This window comes from Neofelis nebulosa, chromosome 13 (genome assembly GCF_028018385.1).
Source record: "Neofelis nebulosa isolate mNeoNeb1 chromosome 13, mNeoNeb1.pri, whole genome shotgun sequence".
Taxonomy (NCBI): domain Eukaryota; kingdom Metazoa; phylum Chordata; class Mammalia; order Carnivora; family Felidae; genus Neofelis; species Neofelis nebulosa.
The window spans coordinates 62605843-62630489 of NC_080794.1; the positions used below are offsets into that span (position 1 = coordinate 62605843).

The following is a 24647-nucleotide window of genomic DNA, read 5'->3' on the forward strand; positions in this document are numbered from 1 at the left end:
AGCCCTGGGATCATGACCTGAGCCTGAGTTGAAATCAAGAGTTGGACACTCAGTTGGCTGAGCCACCCAGGTGCCCCTACACCACATCTTCTTTATCCACTTATCAGTCAATGGACATGTATGCTCTTTCCATAATTCGGCTATTATAGATAATGCTGCTATAAACATTGCGATGCATGTATCCCTTCGAATAAGTATTTTTGTATTCTTTGGGTAAATACCTAGTGTGCAATTTTCAAATAGTAAGGTAGTTCTTTTTTTTAACTTTTTGAGGAACCTCCATACTGTTTTCCAGAGTGGTTGTACCAGTTTGCATTCCCACCAAGAGTGTTAAGAGGATTCCCCTTTCCCCACATCCTTGCCAACACCTGTTGTCTCTTGTGTTGTTAATTTTAGCCATTCTGACCGGTATGAGGTGATAATCCCCTAGTTTTGATTTGCATTTCCCTGATGATGAATGATGATGATTGAGCATCTTTTCATATATCTTTTAGCCATCTGTATGTCTTCTTCGGAAAAATGTCTATTAATGTATTCCACCCATTAAAAAAAATTTTCTTAACGTTTATTTTTCAGAGAGAGAAACAGACAGAGTGCAAGTGGGGTAGGGGCAGAGAGAGAGAGGGAGACACAGAATCCAAAGCAGGCTCCGGGCTCTGAGTTGTCAGCACAGAACCTGATGTGGGGCTCGAACTCACAAACCGTGAGATCATGACTTGAGCCAAAGTCAGACACTTAACCAACTGAGCCACCCAGGCGCCCCTCTTCTGCCCATTTTTAATTGGACTATTTATTTTGGGGGTGTTGAATTTTATAGACATATCACTTGTAAATGTCTTCTTTTTTCCATAGGTTGCGTTAGTTTTGTTGATGGTTTCCTTTGTTGTGCAGAAGATTTTTATTTTGATGAAGTCCCAATAGTTTAATTTTGCTCATTTCCCTTTCCTCAGGAGGCATATCTTGTAAGAAGTTCCTGCCATTTAACATCTTCTAAGTCTAAACTTGTTATAAAGCTAACATTTTGAGCTAGACACCAAAGTGCCCATTCTACTTAAATTAATCTCATCTAATCTTAACAACCTTTTGTAGTAGTTACTACTATTATCCTCATTTTACAGATAAGGAAACGGATTCTAAAGAAGTTAAGTAAGTTACCCATGCTCTCTGAAGGTGAGAGTGCTTTTACAGATATTTCAAAGCATCGCACACACCCCCAAATGCTGGCAGTCTATCACATTCATTTCCCTCAACTTGAAGGACTGCATTTTATTTTGGCAGTCATTTATTTCTTCCTTGGGCTCCAAGTATACAATAGGGTCCACCTTGCTGAGGTCTGTTTGCCCTTCTAGCAACTTCTATTGAACGGGATCTAAGACATCTCCTATACTGGTCCTTGTATATATGACCCCACATGTGACTCACTAGAAACATCCATGAATTCTTTCCCCCAAGTACTCTGAGAAGTACAAGCCCATTCCAAAACAGTAGCAATTCTCCTTTGTCCCACCATGAAAGCAACTAAGCCATCTCTCTTTCATCCTCTAGATCTCCTGGAAAGAAGTCAGCTCACTTCATTCTTCCATACCAGTGACAGGAAATCCATATCAAGTGCTTCAGGTAGCCCTCTCTCTTAACCTTAGGTGAAGAGGGAAGCATTCTTCACCCTACTCTTGGGAGATAGGTGGGAAGAAAAAGATTCAGAGTACCACTTTCTCCAATAAAGCTTCCTTTAAAAATCCTCCTTAGAGGCGCCTGGATGGTTCAGTCAGTTAAGCATCCCACTTGAGCTCAGGTCATGATCTCGCAGTTTGTGGGTTCCAGCCCTGCATCGGGCTCTGTGCTGACAGCTTGGAGCCTGGAGCTAGCTTCAGATTCTGTGCCTTCCTCTCTCTCTGCCCCTCTCCCGCTCACTGTCTGTCTGTCTCTCTCTCAAAAATAAACATTAAAAAAAATCCTCCTCAAATACCTAACAATACATAATTTAATACCCTCCTTATAGATGAGGAGTCTTTAAGATTATGTGAGCAGTTTCCAGGTTTATCCTTCTGCACCTTGGACTGATACTTTGCTTTGGTATGCAACATCTATTGTATATTGATGCCTTAGTAGAAACTTCTAATTTAATGTGTTGCTATAATTCCATACTCTGAAATGTAAAATGTGTAGCCCAATCTCCATATAATTCCAAGAGTCCACAGGCCAGGGCCTCTACTCAACAATCAGATTATGAAGCAACTATAAGAAAGAGGCTGAGAACTCTAGTTCCCAGGATATTTGTCTCTTTCTTTAAATATATTCACTCATTTCCAAAATGCTAGCTGACCAGAGATAACTTGGTAATTAGTCAGAAATGAGGCAGAATCCTACAGTCGACATTTGGAAGTTATGTGCCCTGAGTCTTTGTTGGTAGCATTCTGTATTCTCCTTACCATTTCTTGCTTTTTTTTTTTTTTTTTTTTTTTGAGACAGAGAGTGCAAGAGCAGCGGCGGGGGGGGGGGGGGGGGGGGGGGCGGTGGGGAGAGGGAGAGAGAGAGAGAATCTTAAGCAAGGTCCACACTCAGCATGGAATCTGATGCAGGGCTCGATTCCATCCCCTGGGATCATGACCTGAGGCAAAATCGAGAGTTAGACACTCAACTGACTGAGCCATCCAGGCACCCGTCCTTACCATTTCTGATGAGAACCTTCCAGAACACCAAGCTCTTTGAGAACTCTTTGTTCTATTCCTACTTCTCATTTCCCAGAACATATTCCATTGTACTTAATCTCTGATGATTCAAAACAAAAATTTTGAAACTATTTAACTTTCTATCACTGGTCATCTGGCAAAGATTTAATAGTAATAAATTTTCTTCAAATCCTTGAAACAATTGGTTTGAAAATGCTTGGCATTAGTTCATAAAATTTGGAATCTCATGGAAATGATTCTCCTGAAAATTCCAACTGCTTATTTATTTTTTAATGGTAATTTTATAATTTATTTGATGACACATTTCTGTGATGAATTAAGCAAATACATGCAGCAGCATGCTGAGAGAAAATTGGGAAGGACTGCTTCCAAACAGAGCAACCCATTATCATGATGTAGACTCTTCATTTAAAAACAAATGAAATTTGGAGGGAAGATGGCATCATAGGAGGACGCTGGGCTCACCGCGCGTCATGCTGATCACTTAGATTCCAGCTACACCTGCCTAAAGAACCCAGAAAGCCGCCAGAGGATTAGCAGAACGGAGTCTCCGGAGCCAAGCACAGACGAGAGGCCCACGGAAGAGGGTAGGAAGGGCGGCGAGGCGGTGCGCGCTCCACGGACTGGCGGGAGGGAGCTGGGGCGGAGGGGCGGCTCGCCGGCCAAGCAGAGCCCCCAAGGCTGGCTGGCAAAAGCGGAGGGGCCGGACGGACTGTGTTCCCACAGCAAGCGTGACTTAGCGTCTGGGAGGTCATAAGTGAACAGCTCTGCTCAGAAAGCGGGAAGGCTGGAGGACAAAGGGAGGGAGAGCTGCTGAGCCCCCGGAAGACAGAGCTCAGTTTGGCGGGGAACAAAGGCGCTCACCAGAGCCATCTCCCTCGCCCATCCCCCAGCCAAAATCCCAAAGAGAACCAGTTCCTGCCAGGGAACTTGCTCGCTCCGCACAAACACCCAACTCTGTGCTCCTGCAGAGCCAAACCTCCGGCAGCAGATCTGACTCCCTCCCGCTGCCACAGGGCCCTTCCTGAAGTGGATCACCTAAGGAGAAGCGAGCTAAGCCTGCCCCTCCTGCCCCCGTGCACCTTGCCTACCCACCCCAGCTAATACGCCAGATCCCCAGCACCACAAGCCTGGCAGTGTGCAAGTAGCCCAGACGGGCCACGCCACCCCACAGTGAATCCCGCCCCTAGGAGAGGGGAAGAGAAGGCACACACCAGTCTGACTGTGGCCCCAGCGGTGGGCTGGGGGCAGACATCAGGTCGGACTGCGGCCCCGCCCACCAACTCCAGTTATACACCACAGCACAGGGGAAGTGCCCTGCAGGTCCTCACCACTCCAGGGACTATCCAAAATGACCAAACAGAAGAATTCCCCTCAGAAGAATCTCCAGGAAATAACAACAGCTAATGAACTGATCAAAAAGGATTTAAATAATATAACAGAAAGTGAATTTAGAATAATAGTCATAAAATTAATCGCTGGGCTTGAAAACAGTATACAGGACAGCAGAGAATCTCTTGCCACAGAGATCAAGGGACTAAGGAACAGTCACGAGGAGCTGAAAAGTGCTTTAAACGAAATGCAAAACAAAATGGAAATGACGACAGCTCGGATTGAAGAGGCAGAGGAGAGAATAGGTGAATTAGAAGATAAAGTTATGGAAAAAGAGGAAGCTGAGAGAAAGAGAGATAAAAAAATCCAGGAGTATGAGGGAAAAATTAGAGAACTAAGTGATACACTAAAAAGAAATAATATACGCATAATTGGTATCCCAGAGGAGGAAGAGAGAGGGAAAGGTGCTGAAGGGGTACTTGAAGAAATTATAGCTGAGAACTTCCCTGAACTGGGGAAGGAAAAAGGCATTGAAATCCAAGAGGCACAGAGAACTCCCTTCAGACATAACGAATCGATCTTCTGCACGACATATCATAGTGAAACTGGCAAAATACAAGGATAAAGAGAAAATTCTGAAAGCAGCAAGGGATAAACGTGCCCTCACATATAAAGGGAGACCTATAAGACTCGTGACTGATCTCTCCTTTGAAACTTGGCAGGCCAGAAAGCCTTGGAACGATATCTTCAGTGTGCTAAACAGAAAAAATATGCAGCCGAGAATCCTTTATCCAGCAAGTCTGTCATTTAGAATAGAAGGAGAGATAAAGGTCTTCCAAACAAACAAAAACTGAAGGAATTTGTCACCACTAAACCAGCCCTACAAGAGATCCTAAGGGGGATCCTGTGAGACAAAGTACCAGAGACACCACTACAAGCATAAAACATACAGACATCACAATGATTCTAAACCCGTATCTTTCTATAATAACACTGAATGTAAATGGATTAAATGCGCCAACCAAAAGACATAGGGTATCAGAATGGATAAAAAAACAAGACCCATCTATTTGCTGTCTACAAGAGACTCATTTTAGATCTGAGGACACCTTTAGATTGAGAGTGAGGGGATGGAGAACTATTTATCATGCTACTGGAAGCCAAAAGAAAGCTGGAGTAGCCATACTTATATCAGACAAACTAGACTTTAAATTAAAGGCTGTAACAAGAGATGAACAAGGGCATTATATAATAATTACAGGGTCTATCCATCAGGAAGAGCTAACAATTATAAATGTCTATGCGCCGAATACCGGAGCCCCCAGATATATAAAACAATTACTCACAAACATAAGCAACCTTATTGATAAGAATGTGGTTGGGGCGCCTGGGTGGCGCAGTCGGTTAAGCGTCCGACTTCAGCCAGGTCACGATCTCACGGTCCGTGAGTTCGAGCCCCGCGTCAGGCTCTGGGCTGATGGCTCAGAGCCTGGAGCCTGTTTCAGATTCTGTGTCTCCCTCTCTCTCTGTCCCTCCCCCGTTCATGCTCTGTCTCTCTCTGTCCCAAAAATAAATAAACGTTGAAAAAAAAATTTAAAAAAAAAAAAAAAAAAAAAAGAATGTGGTCATTGCAGGGGACTTTAACACCCCACTTACAGAAATGGATAGATCATCTAGACACACAGTCAATAAAGAAACAAGGGCCCTGAATGATACATTGGATCAGATGGACTTGACAGATATATTTAGAACTCTGCATCCCAAAGCAACAGAATATACTTTCTTCTCGAGTGCACATGGAACATTCTCCAAGATAGATCATATACTGGGTCACAAAACAGCCCTTCATAAGTTTACAAGAATTGAAATTATACCATGCATACTTTCAGACCACAATGCTATGAAGCTTGAAATCAACCACAGGAAAAAGTCTGGAAAACCTCCAAAAGCATGGAGGTTAAAGAACACCCTACTAACGAATGAGTGGGTCAACCAGGCAATTAGAGAAGAAATTAAAAAATATATGGAAACAAACGAAAATGAAAATACAACAATCCAAACGCTTTGGGACACAGCGAAGGCAGTCCTGAGAGGAAAATACATCACAATCCAGGCCTATCTCAAGAAACAAGAAAAATCCCAAATACAAAATCTAACAGCACACCTAAAGGAAATAGAAGCAGAACAGCAAAGGCAGCCTAAACCCAACAGAAGAAGAGAAATAATAAAGATCAGAGCAGAAATAAACAATATAGAATCTAAAAAAAACGGTAGAGCAGATCAACGAAACCAAGAGTTGGTTTTTTGAAAAAATAAACAAAATTGACAAACCTGTAGCCAGGCTTCTCAAAAAGAAAAGGGAGATGACCCAAACAGATAAAATCATGAATGAAAATGGAATTATTACAACCAATCCCTCAGAGATACAAACAATTATCAGGGAATACTATGAAAAATTATATGCCAACAAATTGGACAACCTGGAAGAAATGGACAAATTCCTAAACACCCACACTCTTCCAAAACTCAATCAGGAGGAAATAGAAAGCTTGAACAGACCCATAACCAGTGAAGAAATTGAATCGGTTATCAAAAATCTCCCAACAAATAAGAGTCCAGGACCAGATGGCTTCCCAGGGGAGTTCTACCAGACGTTTAAAGCAGAGATAATACCTATCCTTCTCAAGCTATTCCAAGAAATAGAAAGGGAAGGAAAACTTCCAGACTCATTCTATGAAGCCAGTATTACTTTGATTCCTAAACCAGACAGAGACCCAGTAAAAAAAGAGAACTACAGGCCAATATCTCTGATGAATATGGATGCAAAAATTCTCAATAAGATACTAGCAAATCGAATTCAACAGCATATAAAAAGAATTATTCACCATGATCAAGTGGGATTCATTCCTGGGCTGCAGGGCTGGTTCAACATTCGCAAATCGATCAACGTGATACATCACATTAACAAAAAAAAAGAGAAGAACCATATGATCCTGTCAATCGATGCAGAAAAGGCCTTTGACAAAATCCAGCACCCTTTCTTAATAAAAACCCTTGACAAAGTCGGGATAGAAGGAACATACTTAAAGATCATAAAAGCCATTTATGAAAAGCCCACAGCTAACATCATCCTCAACAGGGAAAAACTGAGAGCTTTTTCCCTGAGATCAGGAACACGACAGGGATGCCCACTCTCACCGCTGTTGTTTAACATAGTGCTGGAAGTTCTAGCATCAGCAATCAGACAACAAAAGGAAATCAAAGGCATCAAAATTGGCAAAGATGAAGTCAAGCTTTCGCTTTTTGCAGATGACATGATATTATACATGGAAAATCCGATAGACTCCACCAAAAGTCTGCTAGAACTGATACATGAATTCAGCAAAGTTGCAGGATACAAAATCAATGTACAGAAATCAGTTGCATTCTTATACACTAACAATGAAGCAACAGAAAGACAAATAAAGAAACTGATCCCATTCACAATTGCACCAAGAAGCATAAAATACCTAGGAATAATTTTAACCAAAGATGTAAAATATCTGTATGCTGAAAACTATAGAAAGCTTATGCAGGTAATTGAAGAAGATATAAAGAAATGGAAAGACATTCCCTGCTCATGGATTGGAAGAATAAATATTGTCAAAATGTCAATACTACCCAAAGCTATCTACACATTCAATGCAATCCCAATCAAAATTGCACCAGCATTCTTCTCGAAACTAGAACAAGCAATCCTAAAATTCATATGGAACCACAAAAGGCCCCGAATAGCCAAAGTAATTTTGAAGAAGAAGACCAAAGCAGGAGGCATCACAATCCCAGACTTTAGCCTCTACTACAAAGCTGTAATTATCAAGACAGCATGGTATTGGCATAAAAATAGACACATAGACCAATGGAATAGAATAGAAACCCCAGAACTAAACCCACAAACGTATGGCCTACTCATCTTTGACAAAGCAGGAAAGAACATCCAATGGAAAAAAGACAGTCTCTTTAACAAATGGTGCTGGGAGAACTGGACAGCAACATGCAGAAGGTTGAAACTAGACCACTTTCTCACACCATTCACAAAAATAAACTCAAAATGGATAAAGGACCTGAATGTGAGACAGGAAACCATCAAAACCTTAGAGGAGAAAGCAGGAAAAGACCTCTCTGACCTCAGCCGTAACAATCTCTTACTCCACACATCCCCAAAGGCAAGGGAATTAAAAGCAAAAGTGAATTACTGGGACCTTATGAAGATAAAAAGCTTCTGCACAGCGAAGGAAACAACCAACAAAACTAAAAGGCAACCAACGGAATGGGAAAAGATATTTGCAAATGACATATCGGACAAAGGGCTAGTATCCAAAATCTATAAAGAGCTCACCAAACTCCACACCCGAAAAACAAATAACCCAGTGAAGAAATGGGCAGAAAACATGAATAGACACTTCTCTAAAGAAGACATCCGGATGGCCAACAGGCACATGAAAAGATGTTCAACGTCGCTCCTTATCAGGGAAATACAAATCAAAACCACACTCAGATACCACCTCACGCCAGTCAGAGTGGCCAAAATGAAGAAATCAGGAGACTATAGACGCTGGAGAGGATGTGGAGAAACAGGAACCCTCTTGCACTGTTGGTGGGAATGCAAATTGGTGCAGCCGCTCTGGAAAGCAGTGTGGAGGTTCCTCAGAAAATTAAAAATAGACCTACCCTATGACCCAGCAATAGCACTTCTAGGAATTTATCCAAGGGATACAGGAGTACTGACGCATAGGGGCACTTGTACCCCAATGTTTATAGCAGCACTCTCAACAATAGCCAAATTATGGAAAGAGCCTAAATGTCCATCAACTGATGAATGGATAAAGAAATTGTGGTTTATATACACAATGGAATACTACGTGGCAATGAGAAAAAATGAAATATGGCCTTTTGTAGCAACGTGGATGGAACTGGAGAGTGTGATGCTAAGTGAAATAAGCCATACAGAGAAAGACAGATACCATATGGTTTCACTCTTACGTGGATCCTGAGAAACATAACAGAAACCCATGGGGGAGGAGAAGGAAAAAAAAAAAAAAAAAGAGGTTAGAGTGGGAGAGAGCCAAAGCATAAGAGACTGTTAAAAACAGAGAACAAACTGAGGGTTGATGGGGGGTGGGAGGGAGGGCAGGGTGGGTGATGGGTATTGAGGAGGGCACCTTTTGGGATGAGCACTGGGTGTTGTATGGAAACCAATTTGACAGTAAATTTCATATATTAAAAAAAATAATAAAGTTAAAAAACAGAAAAAAAAATAAAAAATAAATAAAAAATAAAAATAAAAACAAATGAAATTTCAATTTCTCCACAAACTCTGAAGCCTTAAAAATTTCCAGAGCTCTTGATAAACCATCTTCTCCTGTTCTGTACCTGGTAAGACAGCTGCTCCTTTGTTGTAGTTGCGACTCCATTGTAAAATTCAAGTGAAATCTATCATTTTTGAAGAGAGCAAGAGAGCAAGTCTTAGGCTTCTCAAATGTCTTTACTGGTTGAATATTTAGAAAGGTCAGGACACCAACCAATGTTAGAATATGTAGAACTATTTTATTTAACTTTCTACCCAATATATAAAATAAGCTTTCTCAGCTTCATGATTATTTCAGTTTTCTCTAATAATGTAGTTGTTGTCAAACACTTCTGAGATCATCCAAAGAGTACATTTTTCAAACTTGAATTAGTAGCCTTTCTTCCAGAATTGTGTTTTGAAGATACATAGAGAGCACTAGAGAAGTCTGATTTGAGAAATGGATGTCAAATTGACCCTTAACAAAATCTGTGAAGTAGGATTTAAAGTAAGATGGAAAACAGGAGATGAGAGCTTTTTATTCCACTGGGAGGCTGGCAAACCATTTCTAAGAGAGAGGGCTCCGAGTCTTACTCAGGGACAAGAACATTAATGGATTTTGAGTTATATTTTCCTAGAATCATTGAGATTCTATTTTTATTTTTTTAATGTTTACTTATTTTTGAAAGAGAGAGAGGGTGTGAGCAGAGAGAGGGAGACACAGAATCTGAAGCAGGCTCCAGGCTCTGAGCTGTCAGCACAGAGCCCAATGCAGTGCTCAAACCCATGAACCATGAGATCATTGCCTGAAGCGATGTCGGACACCCAACTGACTGAGCGACTCAGGCACCCCTAGAATCATTGAAATTTTAATGGTGAATAGGCTCATTTATTTATTTTTCTGATATTTGTTAAAAGGTTTGTTTTAGGTGTCATCTGACAGCAGCTTTCACATTATTACTATTTTTTGGATATCAGATTTCTTTGGGTTAGACTTGGGTATGTTCCAAATTAGATGATCCATACGGAATAAAGCACAAGGTATATCTTGGTTTGCCCTGTGACCTCACTTCTCTGGCGAATCTAAAAAGAGTTGATTTTTCCATTTCTTCAGTTTTTTATTTCTTGTTACAGTGGAGATGTCTAAAGCTACTTACATGCCAGACCAGAAATCAGAAGTCATGATGTTTATTTTTAATTCTAATTGTTGGCAAAATTCCTCTCTACAAAATAGGGATGAATAATAACTCCCTACATGCACACAGGTTTTTATAATTATGCCAGATAACATACGTGAAAGCCCCTAGCATGGTGGCTACTTCAGGGACTTAACCATTTGTTGAGTCTTAATTTGTTGACAGAGAACCACTCCAAATTACAAGGAGGTTGTTTTATAAATATCCATATATAGGCTGAATGTTTAGAACTTAATAATGTTTAGAACTTTTTTTCCAAAAAGTCTATTCTTACTTAACCCATAGTATAGTAACAGTATTTCACCAAAAACCCCTACAAAGAGAGTTATAATTCTGAGATCACTGAGGACCTGAGAACAGCACAGGGAAGAACAAGAAAATGGAGGAAGAAAATGGAGGAAGAAAATGGAGGAAGAAAATGGAAGAAAATGGTTGTAAAAGTAACAACACATCTTAACCATGTGCCATCATTCCCACTTCCTAAATCATTCTCCCCCTGACAAGCTTGTGACATCCTCCACGTCTCCTAATTCGCAAATGTTATTTCAATAACACTAATGGTACTTCTCCAAAGTTCAAGATAGAGAACTGATATACTTGAAATAGGTATTTCTAGTGAAAGAGCTTCCTGAGTCTTTTGATGTCCTGGGAGCAGAGTGGGGTACAAAGACATGAAGGAAACACGTGCACACACCTGTTTCAAAGATCAAAATTACATTGCTCTAGGGGAAATGAGGGTCTAATCTCAAAATGTACTTTCTCTGAGAATTCATTCTCTCTCAGTCATGCCCTCAACTATATATTGGTGGGGTCCATTTCATGAATAGATTTGCCAACTTCTGACTTATATCTTTATCATTATGATGATGATGATGATGATGATGATGATTTAAATTCAAGTTAGTTACATACAGTGGAGTATGTATGTATGTAAGTGCTCTCCTTAATGTTCATCACCCATTTAGCCCATCCACCTCCATCCCCTCCAGCAACCCTGTTTGTTCTCTGTATTTAAGAGTCTCTTATGGTTTGCCTCCCTCTCTGTTTTTATCTTATTTTTCCTTAACTTCCCCTATGTTCATCTGTTTTGTTTCTTAAATTCCACATAGGAGTGAAATCATATGAATTTGTCTTTCTCTGACTGACTTATTTCACTTGGCATAATACACTCTAGTTACATCCATGTTGTTGCAAATGGCAAGATTTCGTTCTTTTTTATTGCCATGTAACATTCCTGTGTGTGTCTGTGTGTGTGTATACCACATCTTTGTAACCCACTCATCAGTCAATGGACATTTGAGCTCTTTCTATAATTTCAACAAACAAATCTGACTTATACCTGGTAGAGAGATGCTACCAGGTTAAAAAAGAAGAATCCAGTCTTGGAAAGCCAAAGTCACAATCATTGCATGACTCTGCCAAGGGCCACTCATTCTATTCAACATTCATTCACATTTCTCCAGGTCTGGGCTTGGTACAGAGGATGCAATGGTAAACATGGTTCTTGCCTTAGAAGCTCATGGTCTAAGCTAAAGAGCAATATCCTGAGGAAAATTTTATATATGGTCTCATTTATATCTTGGCCTACACTTGAACCAATCACTGCGGTAACTTGTTACCACATTTCCACCCTTGAGGTGAGAAAGATGAGGTGTGGATCAGAATGACAGACAAAGAACACAAGTATGAAGACTGAGTGTTCCACGTAAATGACCTTACAGTTTCCCAAAGGAAAAGTAGGATGGTAAAAGAAATACTATAATCAGAAAGAATAAAATAGAATATGTTGGGTAATATACCAGAAACCCTTTCACATGAATTGTACAAATCAGAAAAAAAGACATACGAATTCTATGTGAGGTTTCACAAAGCCACTTATCTGGGAAACTCATCAGGAAAATTATCATTCCCCATTTACTACAACCAAACAAAGGGTAAACAAACATACTCTTCACGGGAATCTTGTTAAAACAACAACCACCACCACCTGGTGATACAGGTTGCTCAGTGATCTGTACTAACAGATCCTCATTTGGCTACTAGTGAGATACAGTGTGCCAATCACTTCCCAGGCCAGTCACAGAAGAGCCATGTAGGCTTGCCACCATGACAAAGTGTCTATTAGCACAACTGTTTTTTTTAATGAAACATTGTTCTTATTACTCATGCAACATTGATTCAGTCCAGAGACAGAAAATGAAAGAGCCATATAGAATAATTTACCCAATAATGTATTCAGGGCACTCCCTAGTCTGTGCAGAATGGTGCAGAAACCCTCAGGGCACAAGGTTAGGGCTGGCAAAGAGTCTTGAAATTGAGAAAGGAAATCCAAGAGAGTAAAAAGCCACAGAAGAGGGAACTCTCAAAACTATGAATAAATTCTGAGACTAAAATTATAATTTAGGTGTAAAACCTAAGTATAAACTGACCACTGAACTGTGAGACTCCAAAAAGTCTGTGGAAAAGCAATAGCTGGAAAGCTGAAAAGGCTGAGCAAAGGTATCAGCCTCTGCCCAGTTCAGGGAGAAAGTGTTTTGAGCTTGAATTCTGCTAAGTTAGAGAAGCTTGATAAACATCTGGACTCTCCAGTAAAACTGCAGGAAAGAGTAATGCCAAAGAGTAAAGACTATGTCTCACCCTAAGACTAAAAGAAAAACTAAAACAAACCTGCTCTATCAAAGTGTAAAATGAAGCCTACATTAGTTCCAGGTGACCAAAAAATAACTGAACTGTTTGAATTTTTTTTAATGTTTTTATTTATTTTTGAAGGTGAGAGAGGGACAAAGCATGAGCAGGAGAGGAGCAGAGAGAGAGGGAGACACAGAATCCAAAGCAGGCTCCAGGCTCTGAGCTGTCAGTACAGAGCCCGACGTGGCGCTCAAACTCACAAACCACGAGATCATGAGCTGAAGTCGGACGCTTAACTGACTGTGCCACCCAGGCGCCCCTGAACTTTTTTTAAAAAAGCATTTTCAAAGAAAGAGAACGTCCAGATTCTCTACAGTATCAAACATAATGTCCAGACACAATTGAAACTTACTAGACACGGAAACAGAAAAATGTGACCCATAATTAAAAGAAAAAGTAGTCAACAAAAACTCCAAAATAATGCAGATGTTGGAATTAGCAGACTTTCGGGGCGCCTGGGTGGCTCAGTCGGTTAAGCGTCCGACTTCAGCCAGGTCACGATCTCGCGGTCCGTGAGTTCGAGCCCCGCGTCCAGCTCTGGGCTGATGGCTCGGAGCCTGGAGCCTGTTTCCGACTCTGTGTCTCCCTCTCTCTCTATCCCTCCCCCGTTCATGCTCTGTCTCTCTCTGTCCCAAAAATAAATAAAAAAAAAAAAAAAAAAAACGTTGGGAATTAGCAGACTTTCAAAATTTTACTTACTTTACTTACTTATTTATTTATTTACAGTATAGTCAACATACAGCATTATATTTGTTTCAGGTGTATAATATAGTTATTTAACAATTCTATACAATACTCATTGTACTCTTAATCCCCTTCACCTATTTCATGCATTCCCCACCCACCTACCCTCTGGCAACCACCTGTTTGTTCTCTATGTTTAAGAGCCTATATTTTATTTGTCTCTCTTTTTCTTGTTTTGTTTCTTAAATTCCACATATGAATGAAATTATATGGTATTTGTCTTTCTCTGGCTGACATACCACTTACCATTATACCCTCTAGATCTATCCTTGCTATTGCAAATGACAAGATTTCATTTTTTATGGCTGTGTAATGTTCCATTATATATATATATATATATATATATATATATATATATATATATGTATATGTATATATATATATATATACACATATATATATGTAAATATTCCATATATATGTATACACACACACACACACACCACATCATCTTTATCCATTCATCTATCAATGGACACTTGGGTAGCTTCCATATCTTGGCTATAGCAAATAATGCTACAATAAACATACAGGTGCATGTATGTTTTTACATTAGTGTTCTCATACTCTTTGGGTAAAGACCCAGTAGTGGAATTACTGGATCATATGATAATTCTATTTTTAAGTTTTTGAGGAACCTCTATACTGTTTGCAGACAAGTACTTTATTTTTTTTTTATTTTAATTATTTTAGAGAGAAAGCATGCATGCAAGTGGGGGAGAGGAGTAGATGGGGGGGGAGAGAGAGAGAGAGAGAGAGAGAGAGAGAGAGAGAGAACCTCATACAGGCTCTATGCTCACTCACCGTGGAGCCTGATATGGATGGAGCTCAATCCCATGACCATGGGATCATGACTTGAGCTGAAACTAAGAGTTGGACACGCAACTGACTGAGTCGTCCAGGCACCCTACAAATAAATACTTTAAAGTTGCTATTATAAATATAATCAAGTCTAGAGGAAAAGATGGTCATAATGGATGATAAGATGGAACATCTAAGCAGAAAAATAGAAACTATGAAAAAGAACCAAACAAAAACTCTAGAAATGAACACTGCAATACCTGAAATAAAAAATTCAATAGATAGGCTTAGCAAAAGATTAAAGCCATTCCCTCTCTCCCTGAGAAAATCACAAGTTTGGAAAGTTCTTTGGCTGAAGAGAAATGACATTAGATGAAACTTCATACATACAAAGAGAAATAAAGGGAAGTGGACGTGGTAAATACGTAATCTTAACAGATGATATTTTGCATATTATATTAATTTCTTGAAAAAAACCTGATTGTATATAGTTAACACTACTAAACTATAAACTTAAAAACAACTAAGATGATAAATTTTGTATGTTTTTACCACAATAAAAAATGACTCACTATTTAATGAAAAACATATGATATTGTATCATGTGGATTATAATATTCATAGATATAAAATATATAAAACAATATCACAAAGGATGGGGGGTCTAAGTAGAATTATAGTGTTATAAAAATTTTTATTGGAAATAGTACTATTTTAACTCTAAGTAGAATGTGGCAAGTTAAAGATCAATATTTACTGCAATCTTTAGTGATCTTTAGTACAACTTCTTAAAAATAATATGTAAGTTATATCCAGAAAGTCATTAAAATAATTAAGACAAAACATTAAAAAATTTTATTAACCCAAAAGAAAACATGAAAGGAGAAAAAAAGGAGAGGGAAAAAGGCAGGACAAATAGAAAGCAAATAGCAAAATGGTAGACTTGGATTTCCACTTCCAACTATGTTGAAGTAACTGGTACTAAATCAGCCCTCCTGAAATAAATAACTACAAATCTGAACAAACCATGTGAGGCAACTTTTTCAGGCACATGACTGTAATCCTTGAGAAAAAGGAAACTCATGAGTTGAATCCCATGATCACCCAGCTCCCTAATGATACAATTTCCCAACTACAAAGAAGAGAGCTAGGGCCTGAGTTAGTTGAGGTGATCCCACTGATCTGAGAAGGCAGAAATCAGAGTTCAGCTTGGCTGAAGTAGCTGTAATCTATGAGGCAAGACAACAGAGAAAAGGTGGCTGTACAGAGAAGGCTACAGGAGTGAGTCCTTGTGGGAGGTCCTGTATAAGTACCTGAGGACTATATATGGCTATATATGTTCAGAGTTAAGACCATGAAAGTTTACCAGGTAGCAGTTATGATAGAGTTGAGAGGAAAACAGAGATATTAGAGAATAAGCACTGCTAGAGGAAAGAGCATAGTTCTTGGCCCTTTCAGAGTGGAGAGATCCTGTTAATACTTTGATAAATCCGAGGCATTCAGCTGAGACAGTAGAAGGTCATACCATAAGAGTAAGGACCAAGCTTTAGTGTAAGACCTACTCTATATCCACCCTAACAAAGTATGAAATCGAGTTTTAATAATATCCACAAGGGAGATGGAGTTTGAAAGTTAAGTCCTGACAAGCTAGAGGAGCTTGAGAAACATCCTGGACTTTCCACAGATCTGAAGAAAGCAGAAAACAAAGTCTACAAAAGCTTAAGGTGACCAGCCAATAACTGCCTATTAAAATAAAAATCAATACCATTCAGAGAAAGAGAACAAAATACAGACACTCTACACTATTTTTAATCACAATATCAATATTCATTTAAAAAATCACCATAGTCAAAAATAAATAAACAACCAAAAATTAAAATAAGTTAATAGAAACTAGATCAGAAATGGCCCAGATGTTGGATTTAGCAAAAGACTCTAATGCACCTATTAGCACCTATTAGCAAAGACTTTAAAGCACCTATTATAAACACATAGAGAATTAAAAGACAATATAGTTTTAATGACTAATAACACATAAGGCACCTTAGTGGAGAAATGGAGAGAGGAAGAGACAGAGAGACAGAAAACGAGATACCAAGAAGAAATTTTAGAATGGAAATAAAAAATTCACTACAAGGGCTTAAGGGAAAACTGGAAAAGAGAAATAAACTTAAAGGCATGTTTTTTAAATCCAGTTTAAAGAAGAGAAGAAAGAAATTACTGAAAAAAATTAATAGAGCCTTCAGGATCTTTAGGACAGTATGAAATGATCTAACATATAACTGAGTCCTAGAGATTGGGGCAGATAAAATATTTGAAGAGAATAGCCCAAAACTTGACAATTTTAATGGAAAGTATTAACTGTAAGTCTAAAAACCAGGAGGTTGAAAACTTACAAAGTGAATTCTCTGAAGGGAAAACTAAAATTAGAAATAAAAAGTGAGATATCTAGAAAATCTCCTATTATTGGGAAATTAAATCTTTTCTAAACAGCCAATGGTCAAGGAAAAATCACTAGAGAAATTAAAAATACTTCAAATTAAAAAATTACTTAGCAAGATTTGTGGAACACAAACCAAATAATGCTTAAAGGAGGAATGTAGTTTTAAATTCACACATTAGAAAAAATAGAAAGATTTAATACCAATTATCTAAGTTCCTACCTTAAGAATCTAGAAAAAGAGGAGCAAATTAAATCCAAAGTAAGTCATAAGAAAGGAATAATAAAGATCAGAGTATATATCAGCAAATAGAGAAAATTAACAAAAATTTTATAAATAAACGTTAAAAAAATTTTTTTTTAAATAAAACTCCATGTCCACCTGGGTTCACTAGAAATTTCTATCAACGTTATAAATAAATTAATTAATTAATTAATTAATAATAAAAATAAATAAATAATAAATAAATAAATAAACGTTAAAATAAATAAACATTAAAAAAAATTTTTTTAAATAAAACTCCATGTCCACCTGGGTTCACTAGAAATTTCTATCAACCTTTAAGGAAGACTTAATATCAATGTTACACAAACTCGGAAAATAAAAGGGAAAAGAATGTTTCCACTTTATTTTTATAACCGAGCTTAACCCTGACACCAAAATCTGACAAGGACATTACAAAAAAAGATACCTACAGACCAATATGCCAAAGACTCAACTGTATTAATTAAGGGGAAAAGACAGTGTTTTCAACAAATGTTGCCAGAATAAATGAATAAACATATGAAAAAAATAAATATTAATATTCCTTGACACAATTATTTTTTTTCCTTGACACAATTAATTAATGTGAAATGGACCACAGACCTCAATGTAAAAGCAAAACCATAAAATGTCTAGAAGAAAACATGAAAGAAAATTTTTGTGTCCTTGAGAGTTAACAAAGATTTCTTAGATAGAACACCAAGAACACTGACCATAAAAATTTTTTTTGATAAACTGGACTTACCATATTTAAAACTTTCTGCTCTGTAAAACTGACTAAAAGTTAGAAGTTCACTAACAGGAGAAAATGTAAACAGATTGTGGGATAGTCATACAATGAAAAACAACTCAGAATTTTTTAATTTTATTCATTATTTATTTTTTGAAATGGATCAGTTATTTCATTAAGTTCTTGGTAAGAAATTCAGAACACCAATTTGTGAGGATAAATTCCATTTGTGAGAGAAAACACAGAGCGGAAGTGGCTCTGAGGCTGAGAAACAGCTTTGATTTTTGGCAGAATTTGTGAATCCACAGCTTTCTGGTCAACCTTGCACTGCTCTGTAATCTCATATTTCTCCTTCTCTGTGTCAAAGATCTCACCTTCCTGGTGTCTGGGTTTGCATAGCTTCTTATTCTTGAAGTAAGCATCAGTGAGATGTTTTGGGATTTTTGCACTACTGATATCAATTTTCATGTAGGTGGCAACGACAAATTGGTGTGTTCTATGCAGAGGAACTCAACTAAGGGACATAGAGATCTGGTCACAAATAGCAAGCCACTGTTCAGTTGCTTCAGGAAAATCACCCTCTTGCCTCTGTGGCACCCAGTGAGGATGATCAAAATGGTCCCAGAAATGATGCTATCTCACAGTTTTCTCACATGCTGAAAGGTCTTTTGCTTGGCTCAACAGCTTTTGAGGCACATCTTCAGTAGGAAAATACCTAGACATTCTGCAAAGTTTAACCACTCAAGTATCACCATTCTTGTCACCACCAGCTAGTTTTTTGACTATAGCAAGAACCTTCTCCTGTTTCTTTTCAACCCTGGATTTAGCTGCTGAATACTTCCTCTTGTACATGGCCTTTTTGGAATATATAGCTGATGGGGAGTATTCACCAATTCCTCTGACTACGTCAGAGTTTCAGCTAGAATGGGGCCTCCCCTTCTTGGGCATTTTAGCCCTGAGATTACTCTTCTTAACCTTGCACCAGGATCAGCTTTCTTGGCTTCAAGTTTCTTCTCCTTACTACCAGGCTTCTTGGCTTTTTCATCCACCATCTTGCAAGATGGGAAAGAATAAAAAAATTTTTTTAATGAACTACTGATAACACATACCTAAGATGAGCACTGGAATCATTATGCTAAACTTAAAAAGGTAGACACAAAACAATATATATGAAGTTTAAGAACAGGCAAAATAATCTATGGTGATAGAAATCTGAACAGTAGTTGCCTTGCAAGATGTGATGGACCAGAAAGGGACCTATTGTAAGGGACTTTCTGGATGATGGAAATGTTCTAGATCATGTTTAAGGTGATGGTTACATAGATGCATACTTTTATCAAAAGCAATCAAACTGTACACTTCAGATATTTGCAATTTTATGACATATAAATTTTATTCACATTTTAAAGTAACAATATGGGGGGGAGGAATTTTAGTTCCTACCAAAAGGCACCTAGATTTCAAAAGGCACCAAGTAAAATATAACTCAAATGACCCATACACCTTACATGAATCCAATTACAGACTCTTAACACAGCTAAAATGAAAGGTTTCAAAGTTTACTCACCTAATATTCTACAGATTAGAAAAGGCATACTCACTACAAAAAGACACAACAAGAACAGCAGGTAGCAACAGCATGGAGTGTCATCTGTTACCTGCTTCTTCACCTCCCCATAGTGTTCAACTTCTAAGGAAAATCCACCTGAACCCTCTGGAGACCAAAAGATGCCTATAAGCTTTCAGGCCTTGCCACCATAAGCTAGAAATAACTCCAGACAAAACTTATCATCAAAACAATAGCCAGGGCCAACCCAAAAGCAATCAGTTCTTTGGTAGCCCTATCAAGGTCATTCAAGTCAGTGAGACTAACCTCTCTCAACATTAACCCAGGATTCTAATCAAGCTGACATGGAGATGAACTTATTTTGTCCAGCTGGCTACAAAAACACATGCATGAAATCTTTCTTGCTCACCCTCATACTAGCCTTTCCCTCTCCTCTTCCTGTTTCTTTTCTTTTTCACACATGCACAAACAGTCACGTCGTCATATGAGACAAGTGAACACTGAATCTTATGGGTAAAAAAACAGATGTTTTCCAATTATCCTTCACAAAACCATATTTTATATCGGGTTCTTCTATGGATTTATAGCCAATGAAGAGATGTTACTACATTAGCTCATGGAGGGGGATGATAAAAACTGGAAAGGAAGAGTCAGACAAGGCAAAGAGAAGCTATCCAGAAGGCTGCAATTGGAGAAGCATGACAAATGGGCAGCACAGTTTTAGAGGGTTCCGGCAGAAAGGCAGATTGCCTGACTGGGAGAGATTCTCCACAGCTGGAGCATCGCACACACCATCTGGAATTTTTTAAATCTGCTTTCCCCAGGTGATCTGATTCTCAGAGTGCCAGTGGAGATGAGAAAAGAAGTAATTGTATAGCTCAGAACAGCTCCAAATGCTCCCCAAATTAGTTAATGAAATCTTGTTTGAATCAGTTTCAGCTTCTCCTCCAAATTGAGCCTCTAGTTTTGTGTTGTTGTTTCCTCAAAAAAAAAAAAAATTGAATGGTAGGAGTTTAACCCCTAAAGGTTTTCTGTACAGTGGAACAAAACAAGATTCCCAGCACAATGGGCAAAAATGGTGCTCCAACTGTCAGATCTGGCCCAAATTTCTCAATACAGGCCAACAAAGCTTCATTTTCAGTCTCACTCCTCTTGACTGGTCTTAGCACTACTTTTAGCTGTTGCCAAATGGAGAGCATACATACTGAGGTCCCCAGTTTTCTTCCCCAGATGGTCTAAACTTCAGAATTAAAATAAAGGAAAATGCAATTTTAAAAATTAAGAGCAACCACAAACTAAACTGTCATAAAAATGAAAGACCTTCATTTTCTTTTTCTCACGATATATATGTCCCTGTGAATGTGGAGGTGGGGAACAGTGGGGGAGTATATGCAAGAGAAAAAGTGATAGAGCTTACTGGGGAATAGGAGGGGTCAGGGAAGGAATAAAAAAGTAGCAGGAAAGGAATTCTGCCTCTATCCTCTATCCTCATTTCTGTCTCCAGTTGACTTTTTTTTTTTTTTTTTTTTGGTCTCTTATCTTGTACCAAAAGTATAAAGCAAACTTTTTCTACAAATGGCCAGATAGCAACTTGGCAACTATTTTATTTTAGGCTTTATGGGCCATGCAGGTTGGGTCACAAATACTCAACTCTGTCATTCTAGCAAAAAAAAAACAACCATAGACAATATATAAATGAACGAACATGGCTTTGTTCCAATTATTGGATAATGAAATTTAGATTTCAAATACATCTCATATGTCATGAAATATTATTATTGTGGTTTTTAAGAACATTTAAAATGTAAAAACCATTCTTTGCTCAAAAATCATGCTCAAAAACAGCAGGCCATATTTGGCCCATGGGCCACAGTTTGCCAATCCCTGTATAATACCAATGAACAACACCTCTAATAAAGGTTCAGTTCCAGAACTATACAATAACCACAGCAGGAGTCTCACATAATTCCTTACTCAGGAAAAACTCAGAGTAGAGTTTTTCAAACTTGAAGTATTCCATTATACCATGAGGAACTGTGGCAAACTTTTCATTCTCAGGATCACAGACGTCTAGAGGTCTAAATACATGTGTGTTAAAATAAATTCCTTCCCACTTTTAAACTTACAAAATTGTCCTACTTTATCTATTCTTTTTATGGATCTTCTTCACTCTTGTTGGCAAGAAAGGGTAGACTCTTGATGACCATAAACATTTTCAAGTATCTACTAGTACTTTGGTGATGATATAAATTAATATAGACAGCAGTACATTTCTTTTCTCTTTCTACCCCTGCCTTTTTTTAAAATGAAAACACTAATATGTCCACCAAACAAATTAGCATCTCTATGTTAGCAGACTATTTGCTGGGAACAACAAACTCATATGTCATTTTCAAAGATGAAAAAGAACTGGGTGCAAAAAGCAAGACCAGCTTATTACTTGTAAGTTTGGGCACGGAACTTTTCACAAGAGTTTTCACTAAAGGGACCATTCCTACACAAAGGTACCAAGCCAGGAGCTGGTGCTACAGATATGGTCCTGCCCTCAAAAAACTTACAGTCTAGTTGTAGAGACATAAGAGGCCCAAAGAAGAGTAATATAATAACCACAAACACTTTAAATAGTTTAATATATATTAAAATGTACAGCAATATAGAATCCCACACAGATATACTAAAAATGAAAGCTTAGAGAAATTGTATGAGAAAAATTCCAACTCAAAAACATGTTGGAAAAATTTTTCCTGCCTAGCAAAAACAAAATTAGAAAAATACCCCAAAATAATAAAGTGTATGTCCCTTACCTACTCCCCCCCCAAAAAAACCTATGGATAATAAATAAGGATCATCTTAAGAGAAAAAGAAGACTTACTACAACTACAGTAAAGCATAAGAAATAGAGCACAAAAGATATACTAAAATGATAATATGGACATAAATGTCCTTGTGGCATATATTAGGAGATATATTCTTATGTTTAAAGTCAACAGTGAATTTAGAAGTTTGAGCTAGTAGTGTTAAAATTCTACAGAAAATGCAAACATGTGGTAGAAATGCAAACTGGTATAGCCACTGTGGAAAACAGTATGGAGGTTTCTCAAAAAGTTAAAAATAGAACTACCCGACGATCCAGTACTTGCACTATTATTTACCCCCAAAATACAAAAACACTAATTCAAAGGGATACATGCATTTCTACTTTTACAGCAGTATTATTTACAATAGCCAAATTATGGAAACAGCCCAAGTGTTCACTGATACATAAATGGATAAAGAAGATGTGGTATTATATATAGTGGAATATTGCTCAACTATTAAAAAAATGAAATCTTGCCATTTGCAACAACATGGACAAATTAAAGAGTTTCATGCTATGCTAAATAAGTCAGTCAGAGAAAGACAAATACCATATGATTTCACTCATACATGGAATTTAAGAAAGAAAACAAATGAGCAAAGGGGAAAAAAGAGGGACAGACAAACCAAGAAACAGACTCTTTTTTTTCAATATTCACTGTTTATTTTGTTAGAAGTATTTATAGTGGATCTCACTTAATTTAATAGACGTTGAAACACCTACTTATTTTGTGAGATCCTTTGGTTATAAATTTGTAATCCTCCTTGTGGTGGTTGTGTGTGAAAAAGACTCTTAACTATAGAGAACAAACTGATGGTTACCAGAGAGGAAGTGAGAGAGAGATGGGTGAAATAGGTGATGGGGATTAAAGAGTACACTTATCATGAAAAAAATAAAATAGAATAAAATAAATAAAATAAAATAAAATAAAATAAAATAAAATAAAATAAAATAAAATGAATGGATGTACAAACCATGTTGAAATATATGTAGAGAAGCAAATAAAGATGTTTCTGAAAGTGGGGGAAAAAAAAGAAAGAAAGAAAATGCCAACATGGGCAACAGCGAAGAACTCAAGGAAACTAAGTATCTGGTGACAGGTACACATGACAAATAATCCAGGAACTCAGAGAAGGCTGAGGACTGGAGCAGTGATTTACAGAATACAGTTACACAGAGAGCCCTTCAGAAAAGAAACCCAGATGTTGAGAGGAAGAGGTGGCACACCACAGACGGTGATGATGGAAGTGAACTTGGGCAGGAAAGAAAGCTGCCTGCCCCACAGCAAAAGGAGTCAATCCATTGGAAAATAATGCAAAACAAACAAACAAAATAACGCCAGACCCAGACAGCAGGGGAAAACCAAACCTCAAGATAATCTAACATCTCTTCTATATAATCTACCTGTGACAATAATCAATGAGCATTTGAATCATAAAGTTATTTTGAGATTATCTAATCCTATGCATTAGTTTTATAGATAAATCTTCAACCCAGAAGGGAACTATCTTACACAAGGTCACATAATGAGTTGGTGACAGGTATAGACTTAGTCTGGACTCCCAGATAGTCCAATATGCTGTCCATTGCACTACACTGCCTCCATACCAAGTCCTCAAGTGAGGTGTCCATTCTGTTACTCTCTCAGGACTTTCTTGCAAGTTGCTTTCAGTATTTGAACTTACAACTGTAGGCCTGTAAATTCAATGCTTAGGAGAATAAAAGTAACTGGGTTTTATTGTTGTTTGTTTTTTATCATTATAGCCTTTCCATTACTGATTATATAGCCTTGAGCAAGTTACTTTACCCTCTAAACTTCAGGTTTTACATCTAGAAGATAATAGTGCCTCACACAAAGGACTATGGTAAAGATTAAGTAATATTTTACATATAAAGCATGTAGTATATGTCCCACAATATAATAAACAAGTGTTTGCTACTGTTAAAGAAAATATTCTCTCTCTCTCTTATTTATGCCCATGAGAAGCACCACAGCCTAGTGGTTAGGACA

At 37.9% G+C, this 24647-nt stretch overlaps 1 protein-coding gene and 1 pseudogene across 3 annotated transcripts in view; both read right to left on the reverse strand.

Moving 5' to 3' along the window:
- The window catches only part of HPSE2 (heparanase 2 (inactive)), a 688711-nt gene that overhangs the window by 555134 nt on the left and 108930 nt on the right, over positions 1-24647 (reverse strand). The gene's annotated exons all lie outside the window — the stretch shown is intronic.
- On the reverse strand, positions 18331-19264 carry LOC131493194 (large ribosomal subunit protein eL6-like; annotated as a pseudogene).